Genomic DNA, 27,074 nt, shown 5'->3' with positions numbered 1-27,074 from the left:
CGGATTTAGTTCCCCTTTGCTCTTGAGCTTAATTTAACAAATAAATTGATTTAATCATTTCGAACATCAAAGAGAAATTCAAGGTACTTAGCCCATATATATATTAGGCATTAGAGTCATATATATATGAAATCATGAATCAAATTCAACATATTAGCCAATGTTCTCCTTTAGTTGATTATCTAAGTCAAGATAAAGCCATCAATATGCTTACCTATAGCCGAACGTACAACATCAATCTATGTATTCATTCATGTGGCCGAATATGCATATTCCAATATGATATCATTTCCATTTCATCTAACACTTAACATTTACCACAAATCAATTAACCAACCTTTTTTTTATAATTACAAGACTCTTCATCTATTCATGCTCTCATATTCGGTCATCCATGCCTATACTAACCATATAACCAAAAATTCTAAGTTTAAACACAATACAACATTTTAGCACCATGGCCGAACACTTCATGAAGTTGCTAAGACCTACCCTTTTCAAATTATCACACATACTCACCTCCAATCCTTTTTATTAAGCACTCAAACTCAATCACTTTCATACCTCATCATTTCAATCACTCACACGGCATGTGTTCAACTCATTAGACAAATCTATGTTTGGCCATTGTACCCATGAGCATTAAAATTTATAATTTGACTAACTTAAACCCTTTTCTTCAACAATTCTTCCTAAAACATAAAGGCTATAACCCAATCTCATCCTTTAATAACTAAAACCGAATGCTCAAACCATCACCAAGATTTCAAAATTTTGACATGGGTTATGTAAGAAATTAGCTAATCAACTAGAAACAAGCTTAAAATTTTTAAAAAAAAATCTAACACAACTTACTAACCTCCCTTAAGCTTAAAGTGACCAAAACCTTCTCTTCTTTCTTTCTTCAGTTCGGCCAAGAAAAATAAAAAAGGATGAAGCTTTTTTTTCTTCTAGTTACGGCAAAATGGGGGAGCAAGGATGAAACAACTTTGGTTTCTCCTCCCACTCCCCTCATATTTTATTGTTCTTAACACAACATGTTATCACAAAATGTTTATAATATGTTTTACCCATCACATTTTGTCTATCCTCATTGTCATGGCAGGCCACTACTATCAAAGTGGGGAAATTGACATGCAAGTCCACCCTTTTGATTACATGCACTAATAGATCCTTATAAATTAACCTATCACATTTCAAAAGTGTCACACATAAGTCCTATTAACTAAATTCACATGCAATTAACTAAATCGAAGCTTAAAACTTTCACACACTTATATTCACATATTTTAGACAATAAATATTATACTCAAATACTTCGGTGACTCGGTTTAGCGGTCCCGAAACCACTTTTCGACTAGGGTCAATTTAGGGCTGTCACATCCTGAGTACAAAACCTGAAATTAAAGCATTAGGAGCATCAAATTCACCAATTCTAATGAGAAATCATCTATAGAATGCATTAAACATGGGGCAAAAATATGTATAATTTACGGTTTATCAAATACTCCCACACTTAAGCATTTGCTTGTCCTCAAGCAAAATTCTCAACTCATAAATCAAAATAAATCCTTCTCAACTTATAATTTCTATCAATAATTTCTCAAATTAATCCATATGTAATCATACATTGAGAATTTAACTAAAAGAACATAAAAGTTTCAATCATTCCAAATTGAACGTTTTATCCCGAAAATATAAGTGTCTCCCCTCATTTAAGTAATTACCTTTAATTCAGAATATCACAGAGTTTTACATCCTCACTAAAGATTCACTCAAATCACTCGAGGTGTTTTAAGGACAATAAAAGAAGCACTCAATAGTCAATAATGGAAAGTCATTACCATAGGCTTGCATGAAAACCAAATCTCCACCACTTTAATTTTAAGATGATACATCAATCAAAAGGTCTTTAGAGGGTTGTAATGAGGCTTGGTTAAGGGGTGTGGTCACAAGCTGAAAGAAAGGGTTACAATCGAGATTGAATTGAAAAGTTGCCTAACTAGAAAAAGAGTTAATCTTCACTTGCGTACAACAGAGTTTCTCTCAGAATATGAAATTACAGATATGCATACATAGTTGTGTTTTTTTTAAAGAACAAGTTAAATAATATAAACTAAATATCAAGAACAAAACATAGCTAGGCAATCCATTCAACTTAAATCTTGACAAAAATAGGGATTAATTTAGGGGATTTCAACAATAATGGGTTAAAGGTTAATAATAAGGGTAATACAAGAATTGGTTTTTTGGGCTCAAGGGGGTTTACTAGGGGTTAATCGTGGAGGTAGGCTTTTCATGGCTTGAGTGGGTTAATCCTAAGTGCCTTAATCAAATGGTGTGGTCTCGACATGCATAATCAAGCAAGTTCAAGAATAACAGTTCAATATTGACGCACTCAAAGCAATAATAAAAGTGAGCATGAAAGGATGAATAGATGCTCAAAAGGCTCAAAAATCTCACAAAAAATTATGGCTTTTTGATGTTTAGACTCGTGAATTCTAATTCAAAGTAATACCTAGACTTGGGGAAACAACCTATAATTTAATTTCTTAAAAAAAATCAACTTATCATGCTTGATTCTCTAATGTCTTAAAGTTTAAATAATCAATGCATAAATCCCTATGTTTAATTCAAGATATATCAATCAAAATCATAAATCAATTAAAATTTATCCTAAATATGATATGCGAGTTTTTCATGAGAACAAGGTGATTATTCAGGGATCTTTTTTCTGATAGTGAAATAAATACCCCCCACACTTAAGATGTACATTGCCCTCAATGTACAATGATAGATGTTAGAGAATAAAAATAAGATAGGGAGAGAAGTGAAACTTCCTGTATGATAAATTCCTCGATCTTAGAGTTTTGGAGCGTGATCGGTTTGAGAGTGGAGGGGGGTACTTCGGTAGTCGTAGAGGTTCATTAGGCCATAAGCCCTGCGCCAAAAGCATATTATATCTAGTGGTAGCTATGGTCATGGTCGAGCAGGACTTAGCAATCGTGGAGAACCTTCCCCAGTGGAGTTGTAGTTCCTATGTGATGATGAGCTTAGGAGTTCTATATAACTGTGATAAAATCAGGAAGTTTTTAGGAGATATTAGGAAGTATAAGGATTTGAAAAGAAATAACCGAAATAAAGAATAAAAATAAAATTCTAAAATCTAATAAAAATAATAGAAATAGTTTCAATAATAAGTAAAAACAGAAAATAATAAATAAATATTTCTTAAAAATAGAAAATAATAAATAAATATTTCTAAACATCTTCATCGCTAGATGGTTCGCGAGGCGAGACTGGTGATGAGATGGGAAGGTGCTGACAACTGCTGTAAAGTAGCATCAATGTTGTCAAATTGTTGAAAACACTGAAGCTCAAATCGGGTGAGGTGCTCAGAGATGTTAGCATATGAAACTTCCACATGAACAGGACGAGAGGGTAGCGCTGGCTGAGAATAGGGATCAGGGAGTGGAGAAGGGGGGATTTCGACCAGGGCTTTTGAAAGGAAGAAGAAAATGAACAGCGATTTGCTTATATAGGGGAGGGCCACACGGTCTAGGGCCACACCCGTGTACTTATGAGTGTGAGCCCGTGTGTTTCGAATTTTTCAATTTTAGGTCGAGCTTGGCTATTCTCCCATGCCCGTGTGTCTTGGGCGTGTGTGGTACACGGCCATATCGCACGGCCGTGCCTAGCATTGTTCGCTTCTCTCCCACCCATGTTAAGGTAGCACGCTCGTGTATTGTTATCCACGGCTTAACGGCACGAGCGTGTCTCACGTCCGTGTCGAAGAAACAAAATTGAGCCTTGTCCCTGACACACCCATGGGTTTCCATTCCCACGACCATGTACGTATCAAGTTCACCCACAGTAATGTCGCACGACCGTGGGGATTTATCGCATCCCGTGTTTTAGGAAATCATTTACCCTATTTTTGCACGACCGTATCGTACGGCTGTGTTTCCCTCCGTGTTGGGCACACGGCCTTAAGCACAGCCATGTTATTGGCCATGTGGTGCTGGGAACTTGTGCTTCAGATACTCTGTTAGTGACCTAAATGTTAAAACTTGAATTTAAAATAATTTAAAATGGTTAGTACTCGGGTTGCCTCCCGAGAAGTGCTTGTTTATAGTCTAAGCTTGACTATTACCTTGTTAGTATACTCAGGGTGGTTTGTGGAGTCGTAGCTCCTCTCCATCGACTTTAAAATCCTCACTATTATAAAGATTGAGACGTTGTCCATTTACTTTGAAAGTATCATATGATAGGTGACTTACCTCTATCGTGCCATATGGATGAACAGATTGAATTACAAAGGTCCTGACCATCATGATTTTAGTTTCCTGGGAAACAATTTGAGTCTTGAGTTGTATAGTAAGACAAGATCTCCAACTTTAAATTGTTTCCGTTGCTTTAAATGAACGTCGTGGCTCTGCTTTGTTGCTTCCTTGTATAGGCATGAATTTTCGTATGCATTGGCTCAGCATTCATCTAGCTCGTTCAGCTGCATTAACCTGTTTTTTCCTGCAAGTTCGGGATCAAGGTTTAGAAATTTAATAGCCCAAAAAGCTTTATGCTCTAGTTCGAATGGGAGATGACAACTTTTGCCATAAACAAGTCTGTAAGGTGATGTCCCTATAGGAGTCTTAAAAGCGGTTCTGTAAGCCCATAAGGCATCGTCTATTTTTGTTGCCCAGTCTTTTCTGTTTGATTCTACCATTTTTTAAAGGATCTATTTGAGTTCTCAATTTGCTACTTCAGCTTGTCCATTAGTTTGAGGATGGTATGGGGTGGCTGTTCTATGATGAACTCCGTATTTCTTAAGGGTTTTTTCAAATTGGGTATTACAAAAATGAATGCCCCTGTCGCTGATAATTGCTCTAGGTGTTCCAAATCTCGAAAAGAGTTTTTTAAGGAAACATACTACCACTCTAGCATCATTAGTAGGTAGAGCTTGAGCTTATACCCATTTGGACATGTAGTCAACTGCTACTAAGATATATTTATTTCCAAATGAACTGGGGAATGGGCCCATGAAATCAATACCCCACACGTCAAATATTTCACAAGAAAGCATATAGTTTTGAGGCATTTCATCATGTTTAGATATGTTACCTGTTCGTTGGCATTTGTCACATAAAGTAACATACCTGATAGCGTCTTTGAATAATGAAAGCCAATAAAAACTTGATTCAAGTATTTTGTGTGAGGTCTTTGTTCCACTATAGTGTCTTCCGGTTGGCCCTGAGTGGTAGTGTTCCAATATTTTTGATATTCCTAATCCTGTAACGCATCTTTTGATGACTTGATCTGCACATCTGCGAAACAAAAATGGATCGTCCCAAAAGTAGTTTTTTACATCATTAAAGAATAACTTCTTGGTGTGATAATGTTAGCAGCTAAAAAATTTGCGATGTTTGCAAACCAAGGTACCTCGGAGTTAGATATAGCGAAAAACCATTCTTCAGGGAACAAATCATTTATTTCCAGGTCATCTAGTTCTCTGGTATTGGTTTTCTTGAGCCTAGACAGATGATCAGCCGCTAGATTTTTAGCTCCTTTCTTTTCCTGAATTTCCAAGTCAAATTCCTGCAAAAGGGGAATCCATCGGATGAGTCGAGGTTTTACATCGATTTTAGTTAAAAGATAGCGAAGGGCGGAATGGTCAATGTAAACAACAACTTTAGACAATATGAGATATGATCGAAATTTATTAAAAGCAAAAACCACAGCTAGCAACTCTTTTTCCGTAGTAGTATAGTTTTCTTGTGCAGCCGTTAAGGTTTTGCTGGCGTAATAGATAGGTTGAAAATACTTGTCTCTTCGCTGTCCCTGTATTGCACCTACTACAAAATAACTCACATCAGATATTAGTTCAAATGGCATGTTCCAATCAGGTGCAATTATAATTGGAGCATTAATTAATTTATCCTTGAAAGTATTAAATGCTTCTAAACATTCCTAATCGAAGTTAAAAGGTATATCTTTTTCTAGCAATTTAGTTAAAGGCTTAGCTATTTTAGAAAAATCCTTAATAAATCTTCTATAAAAACCAGTATGTCCTAAAAATCTTCTAATAGCCTTAACTAAACTAGGAGGTGGTAATTTCTCAATTGTTTCTACTTTAGATTTATCCACCTCAATCCCTTTACTAGAAATTTTATGCCCTAGTACAATACCTTCTTGAACCATGAAGCGACATTTCTCCCAGTTAAGTACAAGGTTTGTTTCTTCACATCTTATTAAAACTTGTTTTAAATTTTTAAGGAAGAGATGGAAAGAGTTACCGAATACTGAAAAATCATCCATGAAGACTTCCATGATATCTTCCACGAGTTCGCCGAATATAGCTATCATACAGTGCTGAAAAGTAGCAGGGGCATTACATAATCCAAAAGGCATTCTACGATAAGTGAACGTACCATATGGGCATTTGAATGTCATCTTTTCTTGATCTTTAGGAGCTATTGGGATTTGGAAGTAACCAGAGAGTCTGTCTAGGAAGTAGTAATACATGTGTCCGGATAATCTTTCTAACATTTGGTCATTGAGTGGCAAGGAGAAGTGATCTTTTCTTGTGGCGTCATTTAGTTTCCTGTAGTCTATGCAAACTCTCTGTCCTGTAACCGTTTTTGTTGGGATTAGCTCATTCTTCTAGTTGGTCACAACCGTCATGCCTCCTTTCTTGGGGACAACCTGCATTGGACTTACCCAAGAACTGTCAGAAATGGGATAAATAATTCCAGCTTCTAGAAGTATAATTACCTCGGCTTTTACAATTTCCTTCATGTTGGGGTTCAGACATTTTTGAGCTTGCACACATGGTTTGTATTCATCTTCCATTAAAATTTTGTGGGTGCAAAAAGAAGGACTGATTCCTTTAATGTCAGAAATTTTCCATGCTATGGCATTCTTATGTTCTTTTAATACTTGGATTAACTCCTCTTTCTCCTTGGGTTGCAAATTAGAAGCAATAATAACTGGTAATGTAGAATTATTTCCAAGGAATGCATATTCTAAATAGTTTGGTAATTAATTAAGTTCCAGTTTGGGAGGCTCCTCAATAGAGGGTTTTTGCTTAAGTTCATCGTTGATCTTAATACCCTCATATTCTACTTGTCTTGATAGATGGTTATTAGGTTCCTCACCTATCTCCTCGTCTTGAGCTGGACACGGTTCTGTCATCTCCTCTTATACAATTTCCTAAAAGGAGTCTTGAGTAATATGATCAATAGAGTGAATGAAATAACATGAATCATCTTGTTCCCTAGAGAATCTCATAGCATCATAAATTTTAAAGATCATTTCCTCGTCACCTACTCTAAGTACCAATTTACCGTCACCCACGTCAACCACGGCTCTAGTAGTGGCTAGGAATGGGCGCCCTAAAATTAAGGGTACTTCCACATCTTCATCCATGTTAAGCACAACAAAATCAACAGGGAATATAAATTTATCTAATTTTACGAGTACATCTTCTATAATACCCCTGGGATATTTAAGAGATCGATCAGCTAATTGAATACTCATCCTAATGAGTTGAGGTTCCCCAAGACCAAGCTGTTTGAACATTTTATAGGGCATCAAATTAATACTAGCGTCTAAATCAGCTAGTGCTTTTTCAATATTTAGATTACCAATTAAGCAAGGGATAGTAAAACTTCCTGGATCTTTTAGTTTGGTTGGGAGCTTATTTTGGAGTATGGCGGAGCACTCCTCGTTGAGTTCCACTGTAGATAAGTCCTCAAACTTCCTTTTATTTGTTAAAAGCTCCTTCAAAAATTTTGTGTATGTAGGCATCTGTGAGATAGCTTCAACAAAAGGTAAGTTGATATGTAATAGCTTAAAAAGTTCAAGAAACTTACCGAATTGTGCATCAATGCAATCTTTTTTTAATTTTGCTGGATATGGAACCGGTGATGAATATTCCTCCGGTACTGGTTTGTTACAATTTTCGGGTTTTTCTTCCCTCCTTTTGCTTTCCACGGTTTCTTGTGCTAACTTTTTTCAGCTTTCGCTAACACTTTACCACTCCTTAGTGTAATTGCTTTGACATGCTCTCTGGATTTGGTATTGCTAAATAAATTTCCTGGTGGTCTTTTCGAGATTAGTTTAGAAAGTTGGCTTATCTGAGTTTCTAGTCCTTGGATTGATGCTTGTTGATTCTTAAGTGCTGTCTCGGTATTTTGGAAATGGGTTTCTGACATTGATATAAATTTTGAGAGCATCTCCTCAAGGTTCAGTTTCTTCTCTTGTTGATAAGGTGGCTGTTCAAAACCCTGAGGATTTTGTGGCTTTTGATTTCCTTGACCACCGTAGGAGAAATTTGGGTGGTTCCTTCAACCTGCATTATAAGTATTACTGTATGGGTTATTTTGAGATTTCAAGTTATTATTACCCATATAGTTGAATTGCTCCTCTTCGGTTGTGGGATTGAAGGATTGATATTCTGTATGAACACCTCCTCCGCTTGAGTCACACTTCATTACTGGATGTATTTGTGTAGAACCAAGAAAACTATCAATCTTTTTATTGAAAAGTTCTACCTGATTTGACAGCATAGTAACTGAATCGATGTTCTAAATGCCGGCTGTTTTTGTTGGCTTAGTCCTTATAACTTGCCACTGATAGTTATTCAGTGACATCTCCTCTATAAATTCATAGGCATCCTCCGGTGTTTTATTATTGATGGTTCCTCCAGTGGCTGCGTCAACCATTTGCCGAGTCGAGGGATTCAGGCCATTGTGGAATGTTTGTACTTGAAGCCAAAGCAGTAACCCATGGTGAGGGCACCTTCTTAGTAAGTCCTTGTATCTCTCCCATGGATCGTAAAGTGTTTCTAAATCCATCTGCACAAAAGAAGAGGTATCATTACGTAATTTAGCTGTTTTAGCCGGTGAAAAATATTTTAGTAAAAAATTCTCTGTCATTTGTTCCCAAGTAGTGATAGACCCTTATGGTAACGAGTTCAACCACTATTTAGCTTTGTTTCTCAGTGAAAAGGGAAATAACCGAAGACAAATGGCATTATCAGAAACACCATTAATTTTGAATGTATCGCAAAATTCCAGGAAATTTGCTAAGTGAGCTTTGGGATCTTCATCCTTCAAACCATCAAACTGAACAAACTGTTGTATCATCTGAATAGTGTTAGGTTTTAGTTCAAAATTATTCGCAGCAATAGCAGGTCTAACTATACTAGACTCAGTTCCTGTTAACGAAGGTTTAGCATAATTATACATAGTATTTGGAGCAGGATTTTGATTAGCTGCAATTGCAGAAGGCAGCTGATCGCCTGGGTTTTCGGCCATCTCTTCGGTTAGGGGCTGAGTATCGTCTTCTCGCTCATTCTCCGTGTATCGTAAGCTATGCCTTATTTCTCTTTGATTTTTTCGAATTCTACGATCGATTTCTTCGTCAAAAAGTAATGGTCCTGACGGGTTTCTTCTAGTCATAAACACTAAAAACCTGCCAAGAGAAAGAATTAGTAAATTAATAAATAATAAAAATTAAATTAAATTAAATTGTAAGAAAAATAAATGGCTAACGTAATAAAAATTAAGTGTTCCTAATATTTCAGTTCCCTGGCAACGGTGCCAAAAACTTGATCGCGTGATTCGTAACAAGTAATAAATATTTATAATAAAGATCAAACCTAGACTAACTATTATCACGACGAAAAGGCAAGCGCAACTATCGAACAGTAGTATAGTAATGGCAAGACGGGGATATCGTACCCAAGGGAACCAAAACTACTAGTAATAACTATCTTTTTATTATCTAGCCTAAAAATAAAAAGGTTTGTTTTAATTAACTAATTATTTAAACTAAGAACGCACAGAGAAAAGAATTGGGAATTGGTTTTGGGAAAACCGATTGACTTGAGAAAATACCTAAGGAAAAATCAACCTAGACTTTACTTGTTATTCTAGCTCCGAATCGGATGGTTTATTCATTCAACTTGTTCCATAGAGATCCCTAAGTTATGTTATTATCCCTATTCAAGACTAATAACGTCTAATCCCTAGATTGAATAACCGAGACTTTTCTCTATTTAACACTCTAGGATTGCATTAACTCGATCTATGGATCCCCTTACTAGGTTTCACCCTAATCCAGTAAAATCTTGTCACCCTATTTCTAGGCGCGCAATCAACTCTGTTTAATTATGGAAAATGTACTCTTAGACAGGGTCTATTCCTCCTCTGAATAAGAGCGTGTCTTGAATCAGTATCCTGGGATATTGAAACAAGAATTAAGAACACATAATTAAAAACAAGTTAAATATTTATCATATGATTCAGAAAATAATAACAAGATTAGTATTAGGTTTCATTCCCATTAGGTATTTAGGGGATTTAGTTCATAACTAAATAAGAAAACATCTCAGAAGAATAAAGAATACAAAACATAAAGAATACAAAACATAAAGAAATCTTCAGTCTTGATGATGAATCCGGCTTATAAGATGGATCAATTGGCTTCCTTGGGGTAATTCCTTACCCCTCTTCTCTGTCTCGCCTTTTCTCCTCCTCTAGTGTGTATTTATAGGCTTTGGAACGCCTAGAAACCTTCCAAAGTGGTTTTTTTCGAATTGGATTTAACTTGGGCTCAGCAGGGACATGCCCGTGTGACACGACCATGTGACGTGATTGCTAGGCTGTGTTCGATCCATTAAATTGCACACAACCGTCTGGGTCAATGGCCAGGCCGTGTGAATCGTGAAAGCCTTGGTCGACACCCTCGAAAGACATAGGTGTGTGAGCTGCCCGTGTGGCAAGGCTTAGGCTGTGTCATCTTCTCGATTTGGTCCGTTTTGTCCCTTTTTGGCTCGTTTTTGGCTCCTTTTGACTCTTGGTGCTCTCCTGAGTACAAAACATGAAATTAAAGCATTAGGAGCATCGAATTCACCAATTCCAATAAGAAGTCAACTATAAAATGCATTAAACATGGGGTAAAAATATGTATAATTTACGATTTATCACACATTGTTTCGGGTGATGGCATTCGAGTTGATCCGAGTAAGATTTTGGCTATTGTTGAATGGAAACCGTCGAGAAATGTGTCAGAGGTTAGAAGCTTTCTAGGCTTATCTGGTTACTACAAACGGTTTGTTAAAAGATTTTCCATGATTGCTACTCCGATGACGAGACTGTTACAGAAGGATGTTAAGTTCGAATGGACAAAAAATGCCAATAGAGTTTTGAGAAGCTAAAGACATTGTTGACTGAGGCTCCAATTTTAGTACAACCTGAGCGAGGAAAGGAATTTGTGGTGTATAGTGATGCATCCTTGAATGGATTGGGTTGTGTGCTTATGCAAGAGGGCAAGGTAATAGCTTATGCTTCAAGGCAGCTGAAATTGCATGAGAAGAATTATCCAACACACGATTTAGAGTTGGCTGCCATTGTGTTTGCATTGATGATTTGGAGATATCATTTGTATGGTGAGAAATGTCAGGTGTATACTGGCCATAAAAGTTTAAAGTATTTGATGACTCAAAAGGACTTGAACCTATGGCAACAGAGATGGTTAAAGTTGATAAAAAAACTATAAGCTAGTGATTAATTATCACCTGGGAAAGGAGAACGTGGTCGCCGATGCCTTGAGTAGGGAATCTTTGTTCGCGTTTAGGCTGTGAACACTCAGTTGGCCTTTGTAGATGATGGTTCAATTCTAGCCAAGTTGAGAGCTAGACCAACATTTCTTCAAGATATTTTTAAAACTCAACAAAGTGATAGTGAATTGCAAGCCAAAAGAGTCAATATGGATCGGATATAGAATCAGGTTTTTGGATTAGTGCTAATGGTTGCTTAATGTTCCGAGATAGGATTTGTATTCCTAAGAATAATGAGTTGATTCAGAAGGTTTTGCTTGAGGCCCATAGCAATTGTTCGTCTATGCACCCAGGTAGTACGAAAGTGTACAATGATCTGAAAAAATTTTATTGGTGGCCAAGTATGAAAAGAGATATTTTTGAGTTTGTTTCAAGATGCCTGATTTGTCAACATGTAAAAGCTGAACACCAAGTACCTTCAGGCTTACTTCATCCCATGATGGTTCCCGAGTAGAAATTGGACCATATTACTATGGATTTCGTGACAGGTTTACCTTTGACACCAAGCAAGAAAGATACAGCATGGATTGTGGTTGAAAAATTGACCAAATCGACTCATTTTATACCGGTACGCATCGACTATTCATTTAACAAGCTAGTCGAGTTGTATATTTCTGAAATAGTGAGGTTACATGGAGTGCCTTTATCGATTATATTGGATAGAGATTCGAGGTTCACTTCGCGATTTTGGAAGAAGTTGCAAGAGGCTTTAGGTACAAAATTAAATTTTAGTACCGCTTTCCATCCGCAAACCGACGGTCAATCTAAGCGAGTAATCTAGATCCTTGAAGATATGTTGCGGTGTTGTGTCCTAGAGTTCCAATGTAATTGGGAAAATTATTTACCGTTCGTAGAATTTGCCTACAACAACAGTTTTCAGTCGAGTTTGAAAATGGCGCCTTATGATGCATTGTATGGGCGTAAGTACTGAAAGCCTTTGTATTAGACCGAACTCAGAGAGAATCAGATTCATGGAGTTGAATTGGGTAAAGAAACCGAAGAAAAGGTAAAAGAGATTCGAGCTTGTCTAAAAGCCACTTCGGATAGACAGAAATCGTACGCCGACTTGAAACGGAAAGAGATTGAGTTTCAAGTCGGTGATAAAATATTTTTGAAAGTGTCCCCGTGGAAAAAGATTTTGAGATTTGGTAGGAAAGGAAAATTAAGCCCATGCTTTATTGGACCATATGAGATTACTGAGAGAGTAGGGCATTGATATCAATTTATTTTCCTATCGGTTAGCCTTGCCATTTGAATTCGAAATTATTCATGATGTGTTCCATATGTCTATGTTGCATCGATATTGATCCGATCCTTCCCACGTGATTTCACTGACAGAGGACGAGATCTGACCTGATATGACTTATGGTGAAGAGCCGATTAAGATTTTGGCCCAGGAAGTCAAGCAGTTTAGAAACAAAAGTATTGCCCTTGTGAAAGTTTTATGGCAAAGACAAGCGGTTGAAGAAGCTACGTGGGAGACCAAGGAGAATTGTAACATTCCGAATTAGGGCCTAGTCGAAATAGTGGTTTCGAGACCATGAATCCAAAATAGAAATAATTATTTTATGATTCTCATGAGGCCTATGATATGATTACATGCTTGTGTGCAAATTTCATGAAGAAATTCTATGCATGAAATGCCCAATTGTACTTTAGGGACCAAATTGGATAGGATGCAAAACTTGTGTTCTAGAAGCTTTTAGCATGAAATTCCTTTAGATTATGAATTAGAAGGTTTTAATTATCAATTTAACCAATTTATAAAAGTTTGGACAAAAATGGGCGTGTGTGGGAAAAAATTTAAAGAAAGACCCTAAGGGCATTTTGGTCATTTGGTAATTAAAAGAATAAAAAGGGAAAGTTAAAGCAAAAATATGCTCGTCTTTTTCATGCTTGGCCGAAACACTCATGACACCATAGCTAGGTTTTTTTCAACTTTCAAGCTTGATTATCAAGAAAAACGGAGTCCGAAACTAGACCGAGGAAAGAACAAGATTTTAGACTAAATCGTATAAATTATCCCTATTTTGTATCGAGGTAAGTTCATGTGTAAATAATGCAATGATATATCATGTTTTTAATAATTTGTTAATGTATGATTTTATATGATTAATTATTATGTCAAGTGTATGAATGATGTTGTAACATATGAACAAGAGATTATGAATGAATTCAACGAACACGAGATGTCGAGAAAATCCTGTTTGAACCTTAGGAATAGTTTAGGATACAATGTGACATGTCACTAGGAACTATGTGGATATGATCTCATGAATATGTGTGTTTATGATATGTGAATTTGGGTGCTGGTCTTGTACGTCCTACCGGTGGCTGGGTAGCCTGGCATGTGTTGCGAGTACTTGTCAGCTTGTATGAGCAGGCTCGTGAGTAGCTCGTGAGGGATCAATATGTGATTGTGATATGAGGTAACATGTGGCCACATTTGATGCACTATGTGCAAGTCTTCCGCGTATCCAATAATATTCCAATTATTCAATGGTTAAACTTGTGAGTTAATCGACAAGTAAATCAATGAAGAGAGAATATGACAGTGTGATTTGAGTTGGTACAGGCATGTACGATAAACTCATCTGAATGAGCTCGATATGTGACGAATGTTTGGTAAGATTGAAAATGCATAAGTTATGTTTACAAATTTGAGTTATATCTATGAGTTCATGATACCACTTAAGTAAATCTAGGTTATGTCATAAATTTATATATATGTGATCATGTTGCTATTTATTTGCATGTGAACTTACTAAGCTTTATGCTTACTCCCTTCCCTTTCTTACTTTCTTATAGTATTGCCAAGCCAACTCGGGCATCGAAGGACGTCGGAGGCCCGATCACGCTATCAACTAGACATTTGGGGTATAGTTAGTCTCAATATTTTGAGTATGGCATGTACAGGGACTTGGTCTTTTTTTTATATGTCATATTGGTCTAGTCAAATGTGTTGGCTTATGGAAATATTTGTTTTATTTTGATACGGCCATGTGATATGATCTATATTGATTATTTGGGTTGTAACCCTAATTAATTATGCATGCATGCAATGTTTTATGTTTGATGTGTTTGTTTGTGGATGAGATGTGTGATGAATGGCACATGTGTAAGTGAATAAATCATGGTTAATAAGTATGCCAAATCTATGGTATGATTAGGTAATTGAAAAGTAGGGTTAGCCTAATGAATGAATATGAAATTGGTGTGGAAGGCCATATGAAATTATGATGTTTTGGATAAGTGTCATGTTGTCCTTACAAAGGCATGAAATAATCATGTTTATAAGTTTTCAAGTGACCAAATATACTAGTTTGCATGCCATCTTAGACGAATAAGCAAATGAGCATTTAAGGGTGACAACTGGCTTGGAAAATAGCCTAAAATATTTCAACACGGTCTACCCCATGGGCATGTGGTTAGACCGTGTGTCCCCTACACCCTAATTAATGCAAACAGAATGCCCAGTAGTAAATACATAGGTAGAGACACGATCGTGTGTCTCAGCCATGTGGCAGGCACGGCCTTAGAACATTGGCGTGCGCCTAGGCTGTGTGAAGTCTGCACTTAATTTTGAGAATTTAATTCGCCACATTGCCTAAGCACACGGGTGTGTGACTTGGACGTGTGACCCTAATTGTATGATGATATTATAGTCAGAGAGTTACACGGGCTAAGGACATGGGCGTGTGACTCCCCAAAGTAGAAAATTTTTCTTTGTTATTCTAAAATATTCTAAAGACCTCAGTTTAGTCTTGACCCACCTTCGATGTATGTTTTGGGCCTCGTAGGCCCTTATAGGGGACAACTTGCATGAAATTGAAAAGTTTTAAAATTCGAACAAAATTTTATGGCCGATTTTGTGTCAATGTTACAGTTTTAGCTCGGTAATGCCTCGAACCCTGTACCAATGTCGGATATGGGTAAGGGGTGTTACAATCATCCTCTCCATTTGTACATACATTCAATAGACCAAACCACCTTTCAAATACACAAAAACATACCAATTCAATCACCCTATTTCATCTAACCAATATGCCATTCAAAAGGCACCAAATTTATACTAAAACAAGGTAATATTGCCACATTTCAAACAAAAAAAACTAGTTCATTTAACTACCTAATGACATCAATTATAACCGTTCACTTTTCATCACAAACATACCAAAAGGACCATATATTACAAGTACTTAAAAGTGACCAAAAGACTTAAACTTGCCTAAGCATTTGAAGTCTAACATACAAAATACATACTCTAATGACATATTCATACCAAGTTGATCACTAACATATTCAAAATTACCATAATATAAAGTCCTATATGTGTCATTTATAACCTTAGCCAAAATGACTCAAAAACTATGAAAGTGATTTCTAGATAGTGTGATAGATCTTTGATAAGCTTCCAACCGATCGTGTAACACCCCTCACCCGTATCTGACACCGGAACAGGGTTAAGGTATTACCAGACTTAAACATTCATAAACATACCAAAATCAGGTCACTAAATTTTGCCCAAAATTTAAAACTATTAAAACATATATTTTCGTCCCTCAAAAAGGTCATCGAGGTCTAAAACTTACATTAAAATGGTTCAGGACTAGACTGAAAACATTCGGGAAACTTTGGGCGACTTAATAGATTTCTAGCTTTGGGAGGCCACACGCCTGTGTATGTAGGCCGTGTGGGCTCACACGCCTGTATATCGTTGGGCATGCCCATGCCTTCACCCCGCGTACTAATTTGATTTAAAGTTTTAGGTGCAGGGGACACACGGTCATAGCACACGCCAGTGGGAGGAAACCGTGTGCCAGACACGGCCTAGACACACGCCTGTGTGTCTATCCATGTGGACGCTGTTGGGCTATTTTCCAAGCCTCGGTCACCCTTCCTTACTTCTTATGGAAAGAAATTTGCAAGTTTGAGAGAAAACATGATTTTACACTTACACTTATAAATAATCTTAATAAGACTCCTAGTGTGGAAACCTCATATCATTGGTTTCACATGAAAAGGTTATTTCCCATTTAGTATTCATGGGTTCTTATGTTATAGTATTACAATACAGAACTTGGCTCGTTTTTGAACTCATTGCCACTTGTAGCATTCCATCATAATAGAGCATGAACATGCAGATAAAGGTAGGTCATAGCCTACTTTCAAATTTGCCATTTTCCATGGTCTTATACAAAATGATGGGTACATCTTTACATGTCTTCATTTGGCAATTCAAATGACACTTATGACAAAATACTCACCCTAAACATGTCATTAATAAAATAGTAGTGTCTTTATACCAAAGCTTGACCAGTTGATAATGTGTTGACTCTCCAATCGTCTTCCAATCCTTATGAGTCCTCAAGCTTTGAAAATAGGGGAAAAGAGAGGGAATAAGCATTTTTATGCTTAAGTAAGCTATAATAATCGGAAAGTAAACTTACCAAGTAATTAGCATACATCCATACTTAAGTCAAGAATTCATCCAATATGAAATGATTTCCTATCACATACACTCAATTAATGAGTTAGTCACATAATCATCATGTAATTTAACTAGATGAGCTAATCATTCATATTTCATCATGTATGCATATCCCATAATAATCTCGTTGAATTTCTAGGAAAACTCGATGGATTACTCATTATCCGTCAATTCATAGGAATGATCATTCCATATATGCACTCTCGCAAACCTCACATCATATGGTAGGATTACCAGTCCAGTCTAAATCCCCCATATCATGAACTCGTAAGGTGATGTCAAGATTACCAATTCAGACTAAATCTCTTATAGTGACAACACCCTTAATGAGCTCAGATCTGAATTACCGGTCCAGGCTAAATTCAGACCCTAATCAGATTACCCGTCCGGGCTAAATCTATAATGTACATATATTCTTCGGGAGGCTTGATCATTCAAGGAACACCCGTTCGGCCTGGATTCCTTTTCATACTTGAGATCTCGGATTACCCGTCTGGGCTAAATCCTTACTACAACACATGAAGTATCTCGGTTCACATGTCAATGAGGGGTTATCCATTGATTTCCCTTTTGTCAACCTCAACTGAGATATCTTTCACATGTTATCATCAATATACATTTCTATGATATTTCATACCAATAATAAATGCAATCACCAAGCATTCATAAAGCATACAATTATACATTTTAAGGGTTTACTTCAAATTATCCAAGCTTACCTGGTATTCTTTTCAGGATTGAGTTTCAGTTATTCTGAAACTTTGCATTTACCACGATCGACCTCCGAAATTTGTTCCTCGGGGTTTATAACAGCAAAATTAATTCATTAATGTAATAGCCCAAAATTGGGTCTAGTTGGAACAGAGGTTTCGGGACTGCAAAATCTGAGATAGAAATAATTATTTTATGATTATTTTGAGGTCTATGATATGATTACATGATTGTGTGAAAATTTCGTGAAGAAATTCTATGCATAAAGTGCTCAATTTGAAGTTAGGGACTAAATTGAATAAGTTGAAAAACCTGCATTCTAGAAGTTTCTAGTATGAAATTGCTTTGAAACATTAATTAGGAGGTCTTAAATAGCAATTTGACCAATTTCTAATTGATGGACGAAATTGGACATGGATGGAATTTTTGAAAGTTTAGTAAGGAAGGGCATTTTGGTCATTTGGTAATAAAAAGAAATAAAAAGGGAAAATAAAGCCAAAATTGACTCATCTTTTTCATGGAGACCGAAATTAGCATGGGGGAAGCCATGGCTAGGGTTTTCAAGCTTTCCAATCTCAATAGTAAGTCCGTTCTAACCCTATTTTTCAAGTTCTTTACGTTTTTGGAATCCCGGTAATTTGATTAAGCTTATTCTAGCAATAATTTAAGCTAGGGTTCATATTTGGAAAAATACCCATAGGTGAAATGTTTTTATTTTTCTTTTTAGAATATAAGGTTTTAAATTATGTTAAACAACTTGTGTTACTCGGTTTTGAGTGAAAACGAGTAAACGGGTTTAATCCGTAAAAATACCTAATAGTCATAAGTATATGTTAGAGTGAGAATTTGATGTTTCCATAGAAGGGAAAAGTGATCAGCATGTCATAAAACATAAGAATAAGGGATGAAGTTTAATTCCCGAGCCTAGGGGCAAAAGTGTAAATATGCAAAAGTTTAGGGGCAAAATTGTAATTTTGTAAAAGTTTGAGGTAAGGACTGTTTTGAATAGTACATTAATTAAATAAAAAAAATATGATGTTTTAGATCCCGGAAAATGAGATTTGAACCTAGAATGAGAGAAATCGAAAATTGGGAAAGTTGGTAAAATAGTCGTTTTAGTATCGAGGTAAGTTCATATGTATAATAATCATTAATTTATGCATGTTTCAATGTAAAATTGATATATTTATTATGATTTTCAAGGTGTTGAAAGTATGTAAGTTGGTATGATAATAATACAGCAATAATGCTGTAATTTATATTTGAAAGTTAAATTTAGTGAATTAATTGAATTATGTTAAATTAAATGATTACGATGCCAAGTTTATGAATTCATTTAAAAATATGTCTATGGTACATGAAGTGCATTGAATTATCATACATAAATGTGATTTCTATGATTATGGATATTATGGGAAATTGTAAGTTATGGGAAATTGTAAGTTCATATGATTTTTAATAAGGCAATGTGTAATTTAATGTTATTGCCTTGATATTAAATGAGACGTAAGTTTATATGTAAGTAATACATCAATATTACTTGTATTATGATATTTTATAATAATATTGGAAATATGTTTGTGCATAATTACTTGATTGGTGAAATTGTTGGAAAAGAGAGATAAATCCTGGTTGAACCTTCGGAAAGATTGGATGATACAAATAGTATGTAGCTAGGTCACATGTATGGTGCTGAGTGCACATCATGTGTACAAGAGAGCTACAAGACATTATGATGTAGCTAGGTCACATGGGTGATACTATGTGTACACCATGTAGACAAGAGAGCTACGGGATATATGTAGCTAGGTCGCATGCGTGGTTCCAGGTGAAGGACACCATGTAGACAAGAGAGCTACGAGATAAATTGGCTAGGTCACATGGGTGGTACTGAGTGTTCACCATGTGTACAAGAGAGCCAAACTATATGATGGGTGGAGCTATGTGCTGAAACCACCAAGTATCGAGGATTGATCCGAAGTGTTCAACGGGAGACTCTCTATGTATTGCTTTGTGAGTTTTGTGATGAATAAGTGCAGGAACTTGGTTATATGAATGATGTGTTCATTAAGTGACCAGGAGGTGGTAATGTTATAAACAAGTAAGTTATACATGAGGATGATTTTATGGTGACCTTGTGATCATGGGCATATACTTGTGATGTATGAAATGTGGTGAAAATGATTTGTGATATGTATGTTAAAATGAGGTTAATACAAAGAAAGTGTGAAAGAGTGAATTAGCAATAAAACTGTTTTGGACAGTAGCAGTGATGTGATTTTGAAAAATCACAAAAAATATTATAAATTGAATCAGAGACTTAATGAGATATAAAATTAAATCTTAATGAGTCTATTTTTAGATAAAAGAAACAGAGCAAGGAAAAAAGTTCTATATTTTGAGATATTTATGTTTTTGTGAGACTGGTTCAGAATGATTACGTGATCCCCTGTTTTGAATTTGAAAAATCAAAAAAATTTGGATAAAAATAATTAGAGGATTAAAATTATATTTTTAAAATCCCTAATGAGTCTATTTTCAAGATAAATCAACAAGAACATTATCCGAGTTTTGTACTGTGAGATAATTAATTTTTAGTGAAGAGAGGTCAGAACTGTCAGAAAGTGAAATAGGGGAAAATTTAATGAATAAACTGTACTAATTGGCTAAACCAAAAATTATGAAAATTTTATGGTTGAAAGATATGTGAGTCTAGTTTCAGGTTAAATTTACAAATCTTAATTTGGATCTCTGTAGCTCGAATTATAAATAAGTAAGTGACTATGACTCATGTGGACAGTTTGATGTGAGAATTTATTAGTAAATTGTGAAATCGTACTTACAAGGATGCTATATACATTAAGGATGTGGAATGGAGAGGAGGAGGAGGAAAATAAATATATGTGGAATACATGGAAACTATGGTATATGAAATATTGATATAATGAAATAAATGATATGTGTTTATAAGAAAACAGAAAGAGAATGATATGTATCATGACATGTATATATATATGACTAGTCTCAATGTAATGCTTGTTGGGTATGGAGTTGAATTGAAATGTTTCAGGCAAACATGTTATTTTGCGCATCTGAATTGTGGTATTTTATAATTATATGATCTAGTTTTAAATATGAATGCTTGATGATTAAGCTAAAGATATTTGGTAAGATGGTAATCTTGGTATAAATGTATAAGTGGTACTATAATAAACAAGGTAAAATGAGTATGAGAGACACATGTATGATGACATACAAATGCTATGTTTGTGGATTAATTGAGAATATTTAATCATTAAATGAATACCATGTTTTATGCTTTTGATTTTGTATAAGTGTGTAAGAGATTAAGGTTGACCAAAGCTTGGAAAATAGCCTAGGTATATTCCACACAGGCAGAAACACGACCATGTGTCTCAGCCGTGTATGGAACACAACTTTGGGACACGGGCATGTGGAGCCTTAAAGCATGAAATTTTGAAGATATTTGTAAGTTCTCGGTTTAGTCCCGAACCCTTTCTAAAGTATGTTTTGGGCTTCGTGGACTCAAATAAGGGACTATGTGTAAGGGAATGAACGTTTTGAAATATGAATGAAATTTTATGGCCTGTATTTTAGTTTAATGTTTGTATGTAACACCTCGTACCTTATCCCGGCCTCGGGTACGGGTAAGGGGTGTTACAATTAATACCTCACATTATACATTTCGAGTTTAATAACTACCCCTGGTCCAAATGACCATTTTGCCCCTAACCTTTGACATTTTTACGATTTAGTCCTTAGGCTCGTATAATGAAACACATGAAATTTCTATCTTACCCAAGCCTAACCAAACATTTTTCTCTATTATGGCAACCCACATTTTTCATTTTCTTCCCCATTCTTACTACACATTTACATCTTTTGCAATTTAGTCCCTATAAGGGTTTTTTTATGAAAACTAGCTTCGAAAAGATGTTTATCACAGATTTATCTTTCATATTCCTCCATAATCCATCAAAATACATGCAACTCATGCATGGGTAAATTTTTAAACATGAACCCTAGCATGAAATATGGGTAGAAATGGAGAGAGCAAGTTACCGGGACTTCAAAAATACAAAGAACATGAAAAACAGGGCTTGAGAGCACTTAATATTGATGGTGGAAATGTTGAAAACCCTAGCTATGGTGTCTCTTCAATTTTCAGTAGCCATGGAGAAGAAAATGGCTGATTTTGGCTTGATTTCTTCTATTTTAATTCATTAAGATGACAAATGACCAAAATGCCCTTATACCCTTTCTTTAAAATTTTATCCATGCAAGCCCATTTTTGTCCAAAAATTTAGAACTTGGGAAAATTGATCTCCAAGACCTTCTAATTCATAATCCAAAGCAATTTCATACAAATTGCTTCTATAATCCAAGTTTTACAATTTATTGAATTTAGTCCCTAATTTCCAATTGGACATCCTATACGTAGAATTTCTTTATGAAATTTTAACACATGCATATACTCATATTTTAGGCCTCATAATAATCATAAAATAATTATTTTGATGTCAGATTTATGGTCCCGAAACCACTATTCTAACTAAGCCCTATTTCAGGATGTTACACATCGAGCTTCTGATAATCTATGAAACAAAGGAAAATAACTACATAAGCAACTAGTGCTTAGTAAGCTCGTATAAAATAAAACATAACTTACTATTCTTAAACTCAATTTATTTATTATACATAACATCATTACCATGTTCATAGGCTTAGTAAAATCCTATATAAGCACCACCAAACTCACAAGTTAGTAAGTTCATACATGATATATAAGTTCAACCATATCATAAGTAGATTTTCATGTACACATCATTTATCACATTATCCTTTTCATAATATTACAAACCATTATTCAATTGTATACACTCCTTGTCATTAACCTTTGCTTACCCGTTGAACCAACTAGAATTACATTGGATACTTAGGAACGCAAACAGATAGTGTGCCTCTCCATATAACCATAACCTTTCCTTTTCAATAGTGCTCACACGAGCTATGAAATGGGGCCTGCTGTTATAGCCTATTTTTAGTCAAATTGGAATAGTGGTTTTGGGACCACAAATCTGAGGTCATAAAATTATTTTAATATTATTCAAAGTGTTTACAACATGATAGAATGTGTGTGTGAAAGTTTCATGAAGAAATTTTATCGTTTGAATGCTTTATTTGGTAAAAAGGATTAAATTGCGTAAAGTGTAAAATGCATGTTCTATTAGTTTAAGGTGTCAAATAGCTTTGGTTTTTAAATATGGTGGCCTTAAATGGTTATTAAACCATTTGAAAGGTGGGTGGACAATTTTGGACAACCATTATGTGAATTTAATGGTTTCATACTAAGGTTAATTAGGTAAATATATTAATTAACATATAATAAATAAAACCAAAACAAAATGTTATCATCTTTATGCATCTTTCAAACGAAAATTTTGAAAAGAAAATGCTTATGGAAGCCATTAGGGTTCGGCAACTTCAAGCTTGAATTGGTGAGCGTTTTTGACTCAGTTTTTAATGATTTCTATGTTTTTGTGATCGCTGCAACTAGCACTAGCTAGCCCATGGACTAATTTGAAAAATTGTTAAAGATTTTGAATGTTGTCATTGATGAATATATGAGTACTTTGATGTTTAATGATACATTATGAATATTTGATGCTAGTTAAACAAGTTTTGTAAAGTGATTTTTAGTGAAAATGCAAAATAGGGATTAAATTGAGAAAGGTGCAAAGTTAGTGGGTAAAATGTAAAATAAATGAAAATTATGGGCTATTAAGGGCATTATGGTAATTCAGCTAGCATGGGTATAATTGAAATTTCATTAATTTGAGATTTTATGAAATAAGGACTAAATTCTAGAAAATGTGAAAGTTTAGGGGCAAATGTGTAATATAGCCCTAATGTATATTTTGGATTGAATTGAATAAATAGTTGATTAAATGAGTTAATTTTGAATATATATAGATCAATAAAAATGAAATTTCGATCAGGATTGGGGAAAAACAAAAGTTATCAACTAAATGACTTATTTCGTCGTTTACACATCCGAGGTAAGTTCGTATGTAATAAGTATTGTAACATCCTGAAATAAGGCCTAGTCAAAATAGTGGTTTCGAGACCACAAATCCGAAATGGAAATATTTATTTTATGATTACCGTAAAGTCTATGGTATGTTTCTATGCTTGTGTGAAAATTTCATGAAGAAATTTTATGTGAAAAGTGCCTAATTGAACTTTAGGGACTAAATCAAATAATTTTTAAAATTTGAGTTCTAGAAGCAATTTGCATGAAATTGATTTGGATTATTAATTCGAGGTCCTTAATGAGTAATTTGACCAAGTTTTAAATATTTGGACAAAAATGGGCTTGGAAGGGTAAAATTTTAAAGAATAGTAAATAGGGCATTTTGGTCATTTAGGGGTAAAATGAGCTAAAAGACAAAATAATAGCCAAAAATCTTTTTCCATCTTCTTCGTTGGTCGAATTCTTCATGGAGAAACCATGTCTAGGGTTTTGTCATCTTCCAAGTTCAATAGTAAGTGTTTCTGAACCCCGTTTTTAATGTTCTAAGCATTTTTGAAGTCCCGGTAACATGGTCTATCTATTTCTACCATTATTTTGAGCTAAGGTTCATGTTTAAAAATTTAACCATGCATGACATGTTAGTATTTTGATGTTTAATGGTAGAATATGAAATTTTGGAGTGTGTTAACATCTTTTACTAAGTGATTTTTCATTAAAAAAACCAAAAAAGGACTAAATTGAAAAAGGTGTAAAATGGGTAACTAAAAATCTATAACATCCTGATTTTCGGGTTTTTCGCGATTCTTGATATTTTAAGTAAGTTTCTAAAATTTGGTATGTGATTATGGAATTCATAATTTGGGTATGTAAATGGGCTTATGGAAGGCCCATGAGTTGGCCAAAACCCGATAGAATTTTTAAATTTTGGACTTAGGAGTTAGGGGTTCTGGCTAGGTGCCCTTATATAAAGTTGTGGGTAAAATAGATCACAAAAAGAGCTTTAGTAAAGTGGCAAGTGTGACGCCACTAAGCTCCTAAAAAGGTGGCGTGTGGAGCATAAGGGAAGACAAGGGATCGATTCCCTGTGTTGGCAAGTAAGAGTATTTATTTTTATGTGTAGGAAGGGTAAGTGTTGGAATCCAAGTGGATTCTGTAAGAGGAGAGTTTCGATCAAGTCAAATGCATGGATTAAGGAGGGATAAGGGGAGAGATTTTAGGGATTTTATATGAAGATAAAGTTGGCCGAATAAGGGAGATTGGAGGGGGGATTTTCGGCAGAGGGGTTTAGTTAGGGATTTTTGGCACTTAGGTATTTGTGTGTCGTTTTCTCCCTAGAGGATTAGTCTCTTTCTCTCTTTTTCTTTTGCAGCCGAATCTATCATCTCTTCTACCATCTTTTCTTCCTTCTCCTTCTTTCAAACCAGCCCACTATTCCCTCCATTCACCCACTGTTTCTTTCCTTTATCTCTACTTCTGCCGAGATGCCGTAAAAAGCCGAAATCAGTAAAGATAGGGGGTGCCGATTCTTTGTGACCAGCAACCTTTTCTTTCCTTTTCAATTGTTGGCATTTAATTCCTTTGCCTTTTAGGCGTACAAATTCAAGAGAAGAAAGACTGTGGTAAGTGCTCGAACTCTAAACGATTCCTAGAGTAACTTTTGGCCAAAAGCTGAAACCCCTCTAGTTTAGGGAGGTGGCCGAATATGGGTATAGGCGTTATGGGGTCTTCTTTTAATATTTTTGTGGTTTATTTAGTGGAGGAACAGCAAGGTGGAGTGTCGACTTGGAGTAGCTTGGATCACCAGAGTGGCTAGACCTAGTCATCAATCGCGGCAAGGTAAGATTCCTAAGGCCATTATGGATGGTGGCCGAATGTGTAAGTAGTAATATTAGATGATTTTTAGTTTGGTTCAATTATGGGAATCTTATTATTAACGATGGATATAGGAGAAATTGTGTAGGAGATCTCGCCGAGGAATATCGCCAAACAGGTGTGTAACGAACCCTTTTTAATAGCTTAAAGCGATAAATGCCGAAAAATCGAAATGCCGAAATTCTGGCATTTCGAGGACTTGTGAGCAAGCGAATGCTCATTAGTTAGTTAGATTCGTTTAGATGATGATCAGGAACATTGGAAACGGTAAGATCGTGATTTTTGGCATTCACGTAAGTTGGGCCTCGAGGGACTGCAATATGGCCCAATAGGCTTTCGGGCCTACTTGGGAAAAATTGGTAGAAAACAGAAATCTGTTAAATTGCATGTTAAGACTGTTAATACTGTTATGGATATGGGCTAAATGGGCCTAGATGACAAAATCGGCTAAGTAGGGCCCATTAGAGGTTTTAGGCCCAATAACTCGGTTTCACTAAAAGTGGGCCAGAAACGCTATTTAAACAAATGAATAGTTAGTAATTAATGATGAACATGGAAAAATCCCTACATTTTGGTAAAATTACGATATTACCCTTATAATATGAAAATGACTGTTTTTGCCCCTAAGTAAAAATGACCATTATACCCCTAGGGTTTAAATGTGAATTTTGATACATGGGATTTTAGTAAACATGGTATGTATGATATGCACATGACATGTATGCTATGCACATGATATGTATGATATGCACATGATGTATTCATAAATGCATTGGGTTGGGCTTTTATATGGATGGAGGAAGTGCAAAAGAGCTTATGCCATAGTTATTAAAGGGCTTATGCCCCAGTTATTAAAGGGCTTATGCCCCAGTTATTAAAAGGGCTTTTGCCCCGGTTATTAAAAGAGGCTAGGCCTCCAGTTATATGATAAAGCAGCTATGCTGCTGGTGGAGAGTTATGGCGGGGTGGGTCGAGTTAATCCCCACATGGTGTGTTGGTTGGTACGGGTGGAGAGTAGCGGATGATGGGTTGAGTAGTCTCCCCAAATGGGCTTGCATTCTCTCATTGACATTACATGTGATATTGAAATGGGCCTATGGGCCATACCGTTTACAGTAAAGGCTTCGGCCCAGTAATATGAAATATGAAAAGGCTTCGGCCCAGTGTTATGAAATATGAAATATGAAAAGGGCTACGGCCCAGTAAATGTTGAGATTGGATTTGGGCTTAGGCCCAACAGGCTGTTATTGTTTCGGGCTCTGAAAGGGGCTTGTTACACACTGAGTTTCCAAACTCACCCCCTTTCCTTAACCTCACAGGTGAGC

At 35.6% G+C, this 27,074-nt stretch overlaps 1 non-coding gene across 1 annotated transcript; it reads left to right on the top strand.

Moving 5' to 3' along the window:
* Positions 1-8,778: 8,778 nt before the first annotated feature.
* Positions 8,779-8,885, top strand: LOC121211551 (small nucleolar RNA R71). The gene has a single exon (XR_005906775.1). It is a non-coding gene; the product is annotated as a small nucleolar RNA R71 (small nucleolar RNA).
* Positions 8,886-27,074: the final 18,189 nt, after the last annotated feature.

The sequence above is a fragment of the Gossypium hirsutum genome, chromosome A12, assembly GCF_007990345.1.
Source record: "Gossypium hirsutum isolate 1008001.06 chromosome A12, Gossypium_hirsutum_v2.1, whole genome shotgun sequence".
NCBI lineage: Eukaryota > Viridiplantae > Streptophyta > Magnoliopsida > Malvales > Malvaceae > Gossypium > Gossypium hirsutum.
This window is presented reverse-complemented; position numbering and strand designations above follow the sequence as displayed.